The following is a 15,680-nucleotide window of genomic DNA, read 5'->3' on the forward strand; positions in this document are numbered from 1 at the left end:
AGTTTAATTTTTCTATCGAGAAAAAGTTATTTCGCAATACATATCGTTATCGTTCTATCGCCCAGCTCTACTAGATACTATAGTAAATGTACACTGTGTGACCATCAGCAGCTTAGAGTAGTGACAGTCATAGTTTTATCCAGTTTTGCAGAGCAATTTCAGAGATGTTTGGGGCTTACATGGCAAGCATGTTTATAGTTCCACCTCTCTGTTCTGCTCTCTGTTGCTGACGGCAGAGTTCTGCCCCGCTGACCTCACAGGTGAGACACTCCCACCAGCGGACAAAGAGCACAGGAAAATGCGTTGCCAACCACCTGAAACAGACAAATATCTGCTTTTTAAAACCCTTTAAACCCGTTAAATGGACTGATGCCATTCATTTCTTCTTTGATTAACAGTAGTAACATCCTTCATGCACTGTATACTAACCCACATGCTAATCATGCTTTATGAAGTGATGGCAATTGCATTGTAGCATTTAATGAAGAAATAACCAAATAATCATACCAATGATTAAGCACCAGTGGTCTTTTTTTCTGTGTGTGTGTGTGGTGTGTGTGTGATACAGGTAAATGCTGAATTCCAGTGTATTACAACACTTCAACTGGAGACAACCTTTGCGGCACAGTTAGACAGAATTACACCTCAGCTGATAATAATAATGGATTGGATTTATATAGCGCTTTTCAAGGCACCCAAAGCGCTTTACAATGCCACTATTCATTCACACACTGGTGGAGGCAAGCTACGGTTGTAGCCACAGATGCCCTGGGGCAGACTGACAGAAGCGAGGCTGCCATATCGCGCCATCGGCCCCTCTGGCCAACACCAGTAGGGTAAAGTGTCTTGCCTAAGGACACAACGACCAGGACAGAGAGCCCGGGGATCGAACCGGCGACCTTCCGGTTACAGATACGCTTCCCAACCCCCTGAGCCATGGTCGCCCTGATGACAGTTTTCCAGAAGAAGGGCGATGTTTCTGGGCAGAAACTTGCCCACCACTTGCAGAGGTAAATCCGAATATTGCAAATTCTATTTGGATTTCTTTTGTCTTAAGTGGCAGGTCACTGGTGAGTCAAATAAGCCATTTTAGGTGACCAACCAAGCAATCTGAATTTTGAAATTTCATATATAAATTTTATTTACTATGTTTGAACTGACATTATGATAAAATTTACTCATTGTGAATGTCAGACATTGTTTTTTTTTTTCCAAATTGGTTTAATTAGCAACTCTCTTTAAACAGGCTGAAAGTGATGTTAACGTGAAAAGGGAAGCAGTTCTCAGGGCACTTTGCCTCTACCTTGGTGAAGAGGACGGAAGCCTTATTCGGGAGTACTTGGTAAGTCATTTAAGTCATTGTTTTTTTTTTTGTTTTTGTTTTTTTTATTTTGTGTCCCGTTTGGATCTTTAGCCATCAGAATTGTTGTCTTAAGGCCAAGAAAGATGCCAAGCGGATTTATTTTACCAAGTGGATCATCATGGCCCTGCCATATTGGTCCATTTGATTGACCTTTTTTATGTTGTCCATGACTATCTCCCCTTCAACAAATATTCCAATGTCATCATAATGTCCATTTTGTCCATCCTCCCTTTAGTGGGGTTTTTTTGTGTGTGTTTTTTTTTTTCCTTTATTTTTACTTTTTTCGTGTTGCACTCCGGTTGCCTAGGCCGGGGTGTAACATATGGGGGCTCGTCCGGGATTGCCTTTGCTGGGGGGTCCGGGGACCGCCCCAGCCTTTGTCGTCTGCTGGAGGGTCCGTGGGACCGCTCCAGCCTTCATCCGCCTTCGCTGGAGGGTCCGTGGGACCGCTCCAGCCTCCGTCGTCTGCTGGAGGGTCCGTGGGACCGCTCCAGCCTCCATCAGCTTCATCTGCCTTCATCCGCCTTCGCTGGGGGGAGGGTCCGTGGGACCGCCCCAGCCTTTGTCGTCGCTGGAGGGTCCGTGGGACCGCTCCGGCCTTCATCCGCCTTCGCTGGAGGGTCCGAGGGACCGCTCCAGCCTTCGTCGTCTGCTGGAGGGTCAGGGGGACTGCTCCAGCCTTCATCAGCTTCGTCTGCCTTCGCTTCAGCCTTCGTCCGCCTTCGCTGGAGGGTCCGAGGCACCGCTTCAGCCTTCGTCCGCCTTCGCTGGAGGGTCCGAGGCACCGCTTCAGCCTTCGTTTGTCTTCGCTGGAGGGTCCGTGGGACCGCTCCAGCCTTCGTCTGCCTTCGCTGGAGGGTCCGTGGGACCGCTCCAGCCTTCGTCTGCCTTCGCTGGAGGGTCCGAGGGACCGCTCCAGACTTCATCCGTCTTCGCTGGAGGGTCCGAGGCACCGCTCCAGCCTTCGTCTGCCTTCGCTGGAGGGTCCGTGGGACCGCTCCAGACTTCATCCGTCTTCGCTGGAGGGTCCGAGGCACCGCTCCAGCCTTCGTCGTTTGCTGGGGGTTCATGGGACCGCTCCAGCCTCCACCAGCCTTCATCCGCTTTTGATCAAACATTTCACTTGGGGTTACATGTTTGATTTTTGGGTGGGGGGAAATGTTACGTTTCGGTGTTGTCAGTGTTTTGTTTTTGCGTGACTGTCATGTGTTTCCTGTTTTACTTTGAAGGTCTGTTGTTATCTTAGTGTGTTCAGTTTACGTTTCCTTGTCTCGTCAGGTCTAATTTGCCCCAGCTGTGTTTCCCTCCTGTTGTCCATTCCCTGATTGCTCCCTCCATGTATTTAAGCCCTGTGTGTCAGTTGATCATGGTCGCGATCTCCCCCGTGTTGTAAATAGTTTGGTGTTTTGTTGTAAATAAATAGTTTGTTGTAAATAGCTGTAAATGGGTTTTGTCACTACTTTCGTTTTGAGACACTTTCGTTTTGGGATTTTGGTGGAGAGCCTTAGTGTTTTTCTTCGTAGTTTTATTTTCCTTATCTTTGTTTTTCTACGTTGCACCCCGGTTGCCTAGGCCGGGGCGTAACAATGACATAAATGCCCATGGTGTGCTTCTTCAGGTCTCTCTGGATGTCATCTCCTTCAATGTCCTAAACATTTAATAAAAAGGTAAAAGAAAAGCAATTAACTCTACAATTTAATTCCAATCTAGTCGTGTGTGTGTGTGTGTGTGCGTGTGTGCGTGTGTGCGTGCGTACGGGACAGACTGGACTGGGGGAAAGAAGGGGAGAAAGAAAGAGGGAAAGAGAAACAGCTGAGAAGAGGGACGGGGGAGAAGGGCAAAAGACAAAAACCAACAGAATGAGCAGAAAAAAAAAAGAAAAAAAAAGCATATATCGATCACCTGGGTCACCTGCTGAGAAAGAAAAAAGAAAACAAGCAGAAGAGAGCAAGAGTAATAGAATAAACAACATCACAATGATATATGGGAATATAACAGTAAATATTAAATATTAAACATTATTGTGCAGCACATAAGATCAACAGAACACAGTGTGCTTTGAGGTAGGAGCCAAAAAGGGTGTAGTTTGTGGGTGTGATCACCCGTGTGTACACCTGTGAGCATGGACGCGCTTGTTTTTTTTTTTTAAAAGGTTCCTTCATGTAATGATCTGCAAGAGGGTGTGGGGGGGCCACAGCCCCATCCTCCAGGGCATTAAGCAGGTATGGAGGAGATCAAAAACTCCAGACATCCAGAGGCCCCCAGAACACAAGAGACCAAGGAAGACCAACAGAGGGGCAGCCGCGCCACTGTCCCAGAAAGAGCTGAGGAGAGTCCCAGATGAGGGCTCACTCAGCAGCCGCGGAGCAGAAGCCAGGGGGAGTTGCAATGACGCGCCTGTGAGCTCCGCCGGCAGCCAGCCGTGCCTGAGTGACCGAGCCCCAGGCCGAGAGGCCGGGGGCACCCCACCTCCGAAGTGGCCCGAGCGAGCCCCAGGCTCCAGGCCCCGATAAGCGGCCGCCAAGGAGTGAGCCGGTGTGTACCTGGACGCCCATCCCCGGACACAAAGAACCACCAACGCACCGATGTCTGAGGGCGTCCGCCACTGGCAGGGGAAGTGGTGGTAGGGGGAGATAGGCCTCCAAACCTTGGAGGGCCTGAGATGTCCCCAGAGAGGTGACGCCTGACACCCAACCTGACATATAGACACAGACATACAGGCACACACGTCCTGTGTTATGTTTTGATTGAACATTTTAACTTTCAATAATGAATGAGTGGTGATGGTGGATTTTGTACTACGACAGTCATCTGTTTTCATATCCAACCCTTGCTGTTAGATCCATGCAGAGCTGATTACTGCTGATAATAAATATGAGTCACTGTTTTTGGACTTGTATTCGAGACTAAAGCAGTTGGTTTAAAAAACAGCAAGCTCTGGCCCTCCTTTCCTTTATTTTTTTTAAAAGAAACTTGTAACCTTTTTTCCTCTTTGTTTTCTCTTCTTGTTAGAAATGTCAGAGATCCCTGTGGGGGTCAAGCAGGAAAATGAGGAGGTGAACAGCCAAAAACGGGGTGAGGATGGGTAGAAGCGTTTAACAGCTGGGGGAGGGCAGAGTAAACAGGCAGTAATTAAGAGGAGAATGTTCGCTATCATTGCAGTTTTCATCCCACAAAGCACTGCTTCCAAAGCTTTTTTTTTTTTCTTCTACACCCAAAGCAAATTTTTCACACACCAGCCCCTCTGCCATGGTGTGTGTGGGTGTGTGGGTATGTTGCTCAGGCCATGGGTATCTTTAATGCCAATTAAGAAAAGGGGCAGGAAAACAAACTCTCAGCTGAACCAGCCAACACTAAAAGGGAGGAAGAAGCAGCATGAGAGGAAGGAGGGAAAGCTGAATAAAGTGTCTGGGTTACAATATTAATCTGTTGTTGCTGTTGTAGTTGTTGTTATTATTGTTATTATTATTATTATTATTATTATTATTATTATTATTATTACTACTGGATATAAAGATAAGTAATTTCAAATCATGCCAGTCTGCATAAATCCTGCTGTCATCATGTTTATGTTTGTCATAATGAAAGTTTTCATGGTCCACCAGGAAGAATAGCTAATGTGAATGCCAACAAGCAAATTTTAAATCTAGTTCACTAGATTTTCTGTTGTTGTCTTTGTTTTTTTCTTGACTTCAGCTTTAATCTCCTCTTCATTTTACTACACACTAGACTGCAATGATGTCTTTAAAGCTTTGCTGCGGTGAGAAAAATCTCTTTGGTTCTATTTTTTGATCTGCTTTGAAAAAAAATAACAGGAAGCATAAATTTCTTGATTTCAGTTAAACGGCTTGTATGTAGGTAAAATGTGAAGTTGTTTTCTTGTCTTGAACATTTTTTTATTGCCTGTTTTTAAACAGATTGTGAATGTGATACTCATACTCAGAGCTAAACACCTTGCCTCAATGCCTCCCTTCCACTTCTACTTTAGCCATGGTGATAACTAAGTTATAGCAAACTATTAGCATGTTTCCCTGTGGCCTGGTCATTTTGAGTGAAATTAAAGTTAACCTGAGGCATGACTGAGTTTTCTTTGTTTGCTTTTTCTAAATTACTGGAAACTTATTATTTGTTTCCTTCTAAAACCTAAATCTATAGTATGGATGTGCTGAGAGAGGCCCCTGGCTTTACGATTTTCATTTTCCACCTCCAGCAGAGCTTTGGCAGCATTCCTAAGGAGACACTGAGCCTGTTCTACACTTCCACTGAACTGTAGCTGTGATGTCAATGTTGCTTGTTGTCTGCACATTGGAGGTAAAGAGAGACATCAAGCTCAAATAGGAGTCCCATCTATGTCAGAGCTACTGGACACGCCCAGTAATATGGTCCTTCGCACTCCAGTCTTCCCTTGAATGCCTTCTAGTTTAATGTGCATTTGGATGTGCTAAGCGATGTTTGTTTACGCATGCCAGAATGGCACCAACATGTGAACACACCTCTCCTAACCCTGCCTTACAGATCAAATTGGACCAATCCCTGCTTCTTCACAGCTCTCAGTGGTGGCTCATTTAAACTACAGAAATGGCTTACCCAAAATCAGAAAGATACTTGGTCAACCTACTGTAATGATGTGGTGTCTACATGACAAATTAACACTGCGAGAACTGTCGTTTCTCATTTGTCACTTAGTCACTGATTCTGTAAAAAAACAAACAAACATATATATATATATATATATATATATATATATAGACAGAATTTCTAGTGGAAGGTGGTGGGGAATCTTCCATGCTGGTGGCTTCAGGATCCCATCTGATGTTTGTGGTTGTGGCTCTGTTGACTTCATCTGGTGGTGGCCTCCACTAGAGCAGTCCATAGCTGAGTGTGAAATGGCGGGAATGAGAATTAACTACAGTGATGCACTCTCAAATCCTTATGCATTTATTTGCTTCCTTTATGTCATTATAATACTAATCTTTGTATGGCTTGGGTCCACATGAATTCATTCCAGTTAAATCATCAGTCCTAATGACCAAAAGGGTAAAATGATGGGGCAGGTTTATTGCCATTACTTTAAAACTCAAAAAAATACAAGAACTCGGCTGAGGAGAAAACTAGTACTTGGAACTAGAATTAGAAAACTAAGGAAGTAAGAAAAATGGAAATTACAAGAGAAGCATGGGACTCAGTGAACACAGGGGAAAACATACCATGAGGGGATGATGCAACATAAAACAGGGAGCACAGACATTATATACACCAGAGGAGATTAGGGCAGAACAGACACACTGGGGAACACAGCTGAATCGAGGAGGGGGCCTAAGGGTACATCTGTCACCATCTTACAATGCTGTGATTGCAGCCATTTCCAAACTCTCTGTGAATGGGACTCATGGCCATTGATTAGTGGTAAACGATCAGTGGTTGTTGATCAATGGTTATAACAATTTGTATATTATTGACCAAGAAACTGACCTCACAGCCCATTGGTCATTCAGTGGGCTAGTTTTAGTCATTGTGTAAAGGTACTAATTACAAGATTGGGGAAACCTGCAGTCAGCTGTGACTCTCACTTGGATGAGTGACGAAACGTTTCTCCCACTGATCACGTTAGGTCCAAATGAACAGAATCAACTTTTTGGGATGAGGTCATTAAGATGAGATGGAGCCTGAGAATGGAAGAAAGCAGTCCTACATATTTCCTTAATATGTGCGTTGAAGGACATATCCTGGTCAAAAATGATTCCAGGGTGATTCCTTCACCCATACCTCCGGGTCCGGCTATGTTTAGCAGCTGCGCTTTAGGGAGAGCAAGAGTGTGGCGATCCCTGACCCGGAAGCGTCTCTGCTCAGCTGCCGACACACCTGCACCTAATCTTCCACCCAGGTACCTCATCCCAGTTTGGGCTGAGGTATTTAAAGGTGTGTCCAGGCGGCAGTCGACGCTGGATTCTACTCGAAGCACTGTAAATAAACGCACTCTCTGCTTTGCATCCAGAGCTCTGCGACTGTGTCCATATTTTCCATTACCCGTGACACAAGGTTCCTCACAGTGTTACTGGAGGTCAAGGTAATGCCATTCAGAGTAAGAATCTGGTTAGATACCATATTTCTAAGATTTTCAGGGCCGAGTACAATAACCTCAGTTTGATCTGAAATAAGCAGCAGAAAGTTAGCGGCCATCCATGTCTTTATGTCTTTAAGACATTCCTGTAGTTTAACTAATTGGTGTGTGTTATCTGGCTTCATGGACAGATAGAGCTGGGTGTCATCTGCATAGCAGTGTAAATGTATGCTATGTCTTCTAATGATGCTGCCTAAGGGAAGCATGTAAACAGAATTGGTCCTAGCACTGAACCCTGTGGAACTCCATAGTTGACCTTAGTGTATGAAGAAGACTCTCCATTTACATGCAAAAATTGGAGTCTATTAGATAGATATGATGCAAACCAACGCAGTACCTGTAATACCTACAACTTAACCTAACTTTCAGATAGATAGCTACTGTGATGAAGTCTACTCCCCACTGCTGTGTATAACACAATACAATACAATACAGTTTTATTTATATAGCACATTTAAAAACCCAAAGGCACACCAAAGTGCTTCACAATAATACAGAGAAAAAACATAAATTAATTAACAAAGTACAGATTGGGCACTAGCACAGACAGAAGGGAGGCACTAATAGACTGGAAGAGTTAAGTAAAATAGATATCAAACCTCAATTCAGGAAGAAGGTCAGTTCATGAAAGCAAAATATCTACTAAGAAGATTTAATAAAAAAAAAGAAGTAAAATTAAATATAATTTTTAAAAAAGGTATTAACTGGTCGGGAAAGCCAGGTTAAATAAAGAAGCTTTCAATCTTGCTTCAAAGGATTGGTTAGAATCTGAAGCATGAATAGAAGCGGGGAGGCTATTCCAAAGGTTAGGCGCAGCTGAAGCAAAGGCACGATCGCTTCTGGTCTTCAGCCTAAACTTAGGTTGGACCAGGAGTAATTGGTCATGGCTGTGTGCAGGCAGGCAGGGAAAAATGCAGGACTCATGGAGGCAAAGGTGAACTCAAAAACACTCGACTTTATTGTGGGGGTTTGCAGACAGAACAGAAAACTAGCTAAACTGGGAAGCAAATAAACTAGCTAGCAGGCAGGCAAACGGAACACACAGGGGAGTATGAAGGACGACGCAATGAGGAGCAGGGAAAGACACAGACAGTAAATACAAGAGGTGAACAGGAGTGAGAGGAAACAGCTGGGAGACATGGCTAAAACTGATTACACTGATGAGACAGGGAGAGCACAAAACTGAACACACTGACATAAGACACAGACCTTCAAAGTAAAACGTGAAATGCACAGACTGGACTCAGAGACACGGTATAGATGGAGAACAGAGGGAACACATGGGCGGACACTAAACAGAGGGAGCACAAAACCAGAACACTAAAAAGTCTAAACAACACATCAAAATAAACTGGAACACAAGATAAAATAATAATAATAATAATAATAATAATAATAATAATAATAATAATAATAATAATAACAAAAAACCCAAAACGCTGGGTCAAGCGACCCAGGACCATGACATAATTGACCTGGTGATCTTAATGCTTGGCAACGAGTGTACAGATTGAGAAGATCAGTGAGATAACTGGGTGCAATATTATTAAGGATTTTAAAAGTGAGCATCAAAATTTTAAACTCAATGTGATATTTGATAAGTAACCAGTGTAAATCAACAAGCTGGTGTGATAGAATCAAATTTTCTAGCTCCAGTAAAAAGGCGAGCTGCAGCATTCTGAACAAGCTGTAGCCTTCGAAGAGAGACTGATTGGAGACCACAGTAAAGAGAATTGCAATAGTCTAACCTGGAGGTCACACAAGCGTGGATAAGTTTTCCAAGGTCCCTGCATGGTATATAACTAGCTATGTATATAACGGGCAGGGATAGCTCAGTAGGTAGAGTGGTGGCCCCATGATCGGAAGGTCGGGGGTTCGATTCCCCTGAACAGCTACCCTGAGGTACCCCTGAGCAAGGTACCGTCCCTACACACTGCTCCCCGGGCGCCCAGTGGCTGCCCACTGCTTCACTGAGTGAATGGGTTAAATGCAGAGAGGGATTTTCCCCACGGGGACCAATAAAGTACACTTTCTTTCTTCTATAACATTTAGCTTTAGAAATCTGGGGCAAATGAAAGAAGCCAGATTTAACTACAGATGACACTTGCTTATCAAGCTTAAAGGAGCTATCCACATAGACACCCAGGTTATTTATAGAATCAGAGAGAGTTAGCAAGGGGCCCCAGTAGGGCAACAAGCTGGTCTCGAGGAATATGACTATCGAACACCATAATTTCTTCTCATTTAATATGAGGGAATTATCCGACAGCCAAACTTTGACCTTTCACGGGCAGTCCAACAGGGAGTGCGGTAATGCTGACAGATCATCAGTCAGTTGACAATAAATTTAAATGTCATCAGCGTAAAAATGATAAGAAATATTGTATTTATCAAATATGGAGCCCAAGGGTTGCATGTACAAAGAGAACAACAGAGGGCCCAGTACAGACCCCTGGGGCACCCCACGACAGAGAGGGGCAACAGAGGAAGAGTTTCCACCCATCACAACAGAAAAGGATCTATCCGAGAGGTAAGAATTAAACCAGTTAAGGGCAGAAACCTTGATGCCTACAACATGCTCTAGCCTCCCTAAGAGAATATTATGATCAACCATGTCGAAAGCCAAAGACAAATCCAATAAAACTAAAACGGCAGGGTGATCTGAATCAACAAATACAAGAAGATCATTGTAGACTCTTAGCAGGGCAGTTTCAGTACTATGGTGTGGCTTAAAGCCAGACTGAAATTTGTCAATAATATTATTTGCATGTAAGTAGGCCTGTATTTGGAGAAAGAGGACCTTCTCTAAAATTTGTGATAAGAACGGAAGTTTAGAGATTGGCCTATAATTGGCAGGGTCTTTCTGATCGAGCTTACTTTTTTTAAGAACAGGATGCACATATTTTAAAGCAGTTGGGACACAGCCCACTAACAATGATAAATTCATTAAAAATTAGATGCAAGGCCCAATTACCTGAAAACCTTCCTTGATAATGCAGGATGGAAGGATATCATGCATAGAATTTGAGCTCCTCGATCGTTCAATTAATCCCTTAAGAGTGGGGAGTGATAACAGCTCAAAGTGAGAAAAAGGTCGACATGCATCCTAAAACCGGAAAAGGAATCAACACAAGAGAGTGAGAGTGTGAAGCCTTTAGTAATAGAACTTTTCCCATAAAACGATTAAGAAATTGCTCACAGGGAGCCTGGGAGGCCAAACTCGATGAGTCAGGACAGAGATTTATCACTGAGTTAAAGAGTAATCAGTGTAATCAAAGATGTAATCAATTTTTCTAAATTTAAATGTTATCAGAAAATAATCAGACAAAACAGGGTTTTCAGGAGACACTGCCAACTGTTCAGTTTCTATGCCATACATTAAAACAAGATCTAGAGTGTGATTAAAGTGGTGGGTGGGTTCTTTTACATTTTGACAGAAGCCAATTGAGTCTAATAACAGATTAAATGCTGTGCTGAGGCTATGATGTTTAACATCTACATGGATGTTAAAATCACCCACAATAATTATTTTTATTTGAGCTGAGCACTAAATCAGATAAAAAGTCTGAGAATTCAGTCAGAAGCTCTGTGTAAGGCCCAGGTGGACGAAAGATGATCACAAGTAAGACTGGTTTCTGAGTTTTACAGCTGGGGTGAACAAGGCTAAGCATCAGGCTTTGAAATGAATTAAAACTCTGAGCTCTAAGCTGGTGTGGAAAATTGCTGCCACAACTCCTCCTTGACCTGTGCTTCAAGGATTTTGACAATAAGCATAATATAATATAATCTAGTATAGTATAATGTTAGTATAGTATAACATAATATAAATTGAGTTTTGAGTTTTCGAGCTAGAGTGGACAAGGCTAAGCATCAACCTTTCAAATGAATTAAAAATGTCTGGGTTTTTGGTTGATTAACAAGCTGGAGTGGGAGATTGCTCCAACAGCTCTCACCCCCCTCATCCTGTGCTTCGAGGATTCTGGGGAACCAAATTAGTTGAGGGGAACCATACAACATTGTTCTTTCTTTGTGATTTTTTTTCTGTGTGTTGAATTTGTGTTTTGATGACTTTTGGTTTGTTTTTCGTCTGGGATCAGACACAGTCTTTAAAGGGATGGCGTTTAGGGAGGGGGGGGGGGGGGTAACTGGAGGACAGAAAATGCAGAGACATGTGTAAGACTGCAACTCTGCTTCCCGGTCGATCATAAGTAGGATGGATGCCATCTGTCCTAACAAGACCAAGTTCCCCCAGAATGTTACCCAATTAGCTAAAAGTACTGGTGATTTTAGTGACCTCCAATTGACGTAATCAGGTGTCATTACTGCCAATGTGAATTGTAATTTTACAGATTTTCTGTTTACCGTTCACCAGCAGTTTTAAAAATTTCCTTCAGTAAGAAAATTGACTATGATAATTGGTGATTATGTTTTGAGACAAGTGAAGCTAGAGGCACCAGGAACCAGAGTTTGTTCTTTGGTGGATGTGTGGAAAAATGGTTAGAACAAAATGGGTTGGTGAATTAACGGAACCTACACTACCTTCAGCTGCGCCAGCTACAGGGGCCTGGCTAGCTATGGGTTTTTCAAGGGTGTGAACTGAGTCTCCAATTCAGTGATCCTGGCCTCCAGAGCTGCAAATAGGCTACATGCATTACAAGTATCATTACTGCTAAATGAAGCTGAGGAGTAACTGAACATCTGACCCAATGAGCAGGAAAGTGCAGGAGGTACAGGTGAAGAGGCCATGCTGCTGGCGAGTCAGATAAAAACTAAGCTAGTGAATCCCAAAAGACACAGTAAGTGAATACTGTAAATATATTTAGCGAATGAATCAACAGAAAGTGCACTTTGGATAAAGCACATGAAGATTACAATATGAAATAAGATGTTATCTGTAGGTGTTTAAATAAATTGGCTACACAGGTGAGCTACAAAAAACACCACTGGCTATTGTAACAAGAACAGGAAGTGACACTCTACCACAGAGAGTGCCAACACCAACCTTCACGTAAACGACATGCTCTACCCTATACCCACCTGAATGCCAACACCTGAATCAACCGTTGGTATCTGGCCCTCCAGCCCTAAGTTAAGGTTAAATAAAGTGATCCATAGTCCAGAAGCACAGATGGATGTGGCCAATTTTCCCTCCCACTCATAGGGGGTGAGGGTTAGGCTGGAAAGCTCTTCGGCCTAAGTCAGTGGGTTCAGGGGGAAATAGTGGAGGCTGGAAGAAATTGTTGTTTCTCATTATTTCCATCATGTCTCCCCTGTTTCACTAGCGTGCTGGGACCTGGAGGAGAGAAGAGCGAGGGAAGGCAACATATCCAGTGATAGCTGGAACACTGTGTATAAAGCCCTGTACATAAAGTATCACTGTTCACATGACACTGTGTGCAGTAGGTCCTACTTCACATGCATATTTAGCAGGAATAATAGTTGAAGACATTATGAGAATGTCAGAATATTCTTGTTTCTATTTTTCAGTTTTGTCTTCTTTAGAGAAGTGTAAAGCTGGATTGTGTTAAAACTTATTAAGCACTGAGCAGCTCCTTCAGTGGGAGACTGCGGCACCCACGGTGTGGGACGGAGAGATTTCGCAGGTCTTTCCTCCCCACTGCTGTCAGACTCCACAACAAAGACTTTAACTGAACACACACACACATCCATACATATGCAATAATACTAAGTGCAATAATCTTTTCTGGCATCGTTGTATTTTTACTCAGTGTATATAGCATTTGTATTCTATTTTTATCTTATTGTATATTTTTATTCTATTTTATTCTACTGTATATAGTATATTATTTTATTTTATTCTATTCTGTACAGTTGTGTACTGTATTTATTCTTATCGTATTCTAATTTTTGCGTCATAACTTTTGCACTGTCCACTTCCTGCTGTGACAAAACAAATTTCCCACGTGTGGGACTAATAAAGGTTATCTTATCTTATCTTATCTTATCTTATCTTATCTTATCTTATCTTATCTTATTTTAAGGTCTCAGATGGAAAAAAAAAACAATCCAGGCAAAGTTACCTCTGCTCTAATCTGTAGAATTTTAAAATGAAAGTACAGGTACACTGTGGAAGGGCTAAAATGGTTTAAATCTCTCTTAATTCACTGCATTTAAAGAGAAACCAATAGAATGGTTTGATTTCTCCTCACAAGTTTCAGTTTTTCAAAGCACCATTGTTGTGTGAGCGCTGCAGTGTGTTGGCTTTCATGCCAGGTTGTGTCTCTGTATTTTTTTGTAACATCATGCATGATATTGAAAAGGTTGGTGTGTGTGTGTGTGTGAGAGAGAGAGAGAACATGGGTTTCCTGTCAGGCATGTGTATCTCCAGAGTTTATGAAGCCCTCAGGGCAGCCCGTGGCTCGCCTGCAGCATCTGTTCCTATACTGCAAGAGCAACAGCAAGACACACAGAGTGCTATCGTTGTCACATACACACACGCATGCACACACAGTTTTTTAATGTGTGTATTTACATAATACCTTCTGATCAATATGGAGTAATGCCAACTGTTTAAAACCCACACACATAAACCCACACACACAGACAGTATACCTGTAAGCCCTTGCAGACAGTCCAGTGTGTTCCTCTTTCTCCAGTTTCCCCGTTTCCTCAGAGCTCATAGTCGGTTGCAGGATGAATGTAGCTGCAGTGTGAAAGGTGCCTGTTAGCACCACCTAAACACTGATTACCTGGCTTTGTAGGTTAAGTCTAATTACCTGATGGAATTGCCTATGTGGGTTTCTCCTCCGTGTGTCAGAGCACTCAGAGAAAGCCACTCATTATCACAGCCAGACTAGCTTCAGCTTGAGGTTGTTTTACTTTCAGCACCCTGAGGTGTCATTATGGCTGTCAAAGACAATCAGGTGGGTTACACACATGAATGGTCTATGCACTCTCACATTTTCTAAAGCAACAGGCCTATGAATGAATCTGTGGTGCCTTTATGGTACCTGTAGAACATAAGTCAGCCTGAGCCATTGTTGGTATTAAACATCTGTTTAATACCAACAATGGTAGATAACTACTGTAGATACCTACTGTTACTAAAACCTAACTGAAACTAAATATGTGTAACCCACATACGTACATATTAATAAGGTTAAAATGAATATGATGAACCAAAAACAAAAGCAGGAACCAGGCCACAGCTTTGAGAAAAAGAAATGCTTAGCAAGTTAAACGCAGAGTTAGAAACCCAATATTTCATCATCAGTGGATCGGAAACAGAGGCAGATTATTATGTATGATGGTAGATCCACACACCAGGTAATAAATATTTTCAAAAACTAGAATCTAAAGAAACTATGAGATGTGAAAGTACAGATATGAGAGACGAGATCATATGCAGCTTGAGATTTTAGCTCATTGTTTGCGTTCTATTGGGCAAAAAAAGTTCCTGCTCTAAATAAATACTGAATTATCCTGGACCTGTTTATTGAATCAGTCTGTTAAACTTCACACTAGAAGACATAAATAAATATATTATCTCTCACGTTGATGTAATCTGTTTGTAATAACATCATGTCCTGCTTACTGAGGCTTTGTGCACATGCAGAAGTCAAGCACATGCAGAAGTAAAAAAAACTTGATTTATCCCAAAGGGGCAATTAAGATAGACGATACCTTGCCGACCATACATAATACACAAACATCACATTGGGAAGACAGGTCAGGCTAAGTAGTACTGGCCGGTCGACCACACGAGCAGCAAACTGAAACCATAGAAAATGCACAACATGAGGAAAGAAGAGGAGAAAAAAAGAACTCCCCCCAGACTGAGCTCCAACAGGGAGATCAGTTTGAGAACAGGAAAAAAAACACCTCAGCACATGAATCATCACATCTCACAACATAGAAGACATAAGCTTCGAAGGCATTTGAGGGGGGGGGGGGGGGGGTGAGTGTAGGTATGTGTCAATGTGTGTGTGTGTGTGTGTGTGTGTGTGTGTGTGTGTGTGTGTGTGTTCAGCCGAGAGAAAGTGTCCCTTCACCCGGTTAGGCAAAAGTCAACAATCTTCCGTCGACGCAGGTGGCCTTGAATGAGGGGGAAGAAAGTCACAACAAACAGTCTTATTATCTAATGGAGAAATTTTTTTTATTATTATTATTTTTTTTTATTATTTATTATATTTTATTTTCAGATGTTACAGACGGGACAGACATGAGTGAGAGATA

This window comes from Maylandia zebra, linkage group LG1 (genome assembly GCF_041146795.1).
Source record: "Maylandia zebra isolate NMK-2024a linkage group LG1, Mzebra_GT3a, whole genome shotgun sequence".
Taxonomy (NCBI): domain Eukaryota; kingdom Metazoa; phylum Chordata; class Actinopteri; order Cichliformes; family Cichlidae; genus Maylandia; species Maylandia zebra.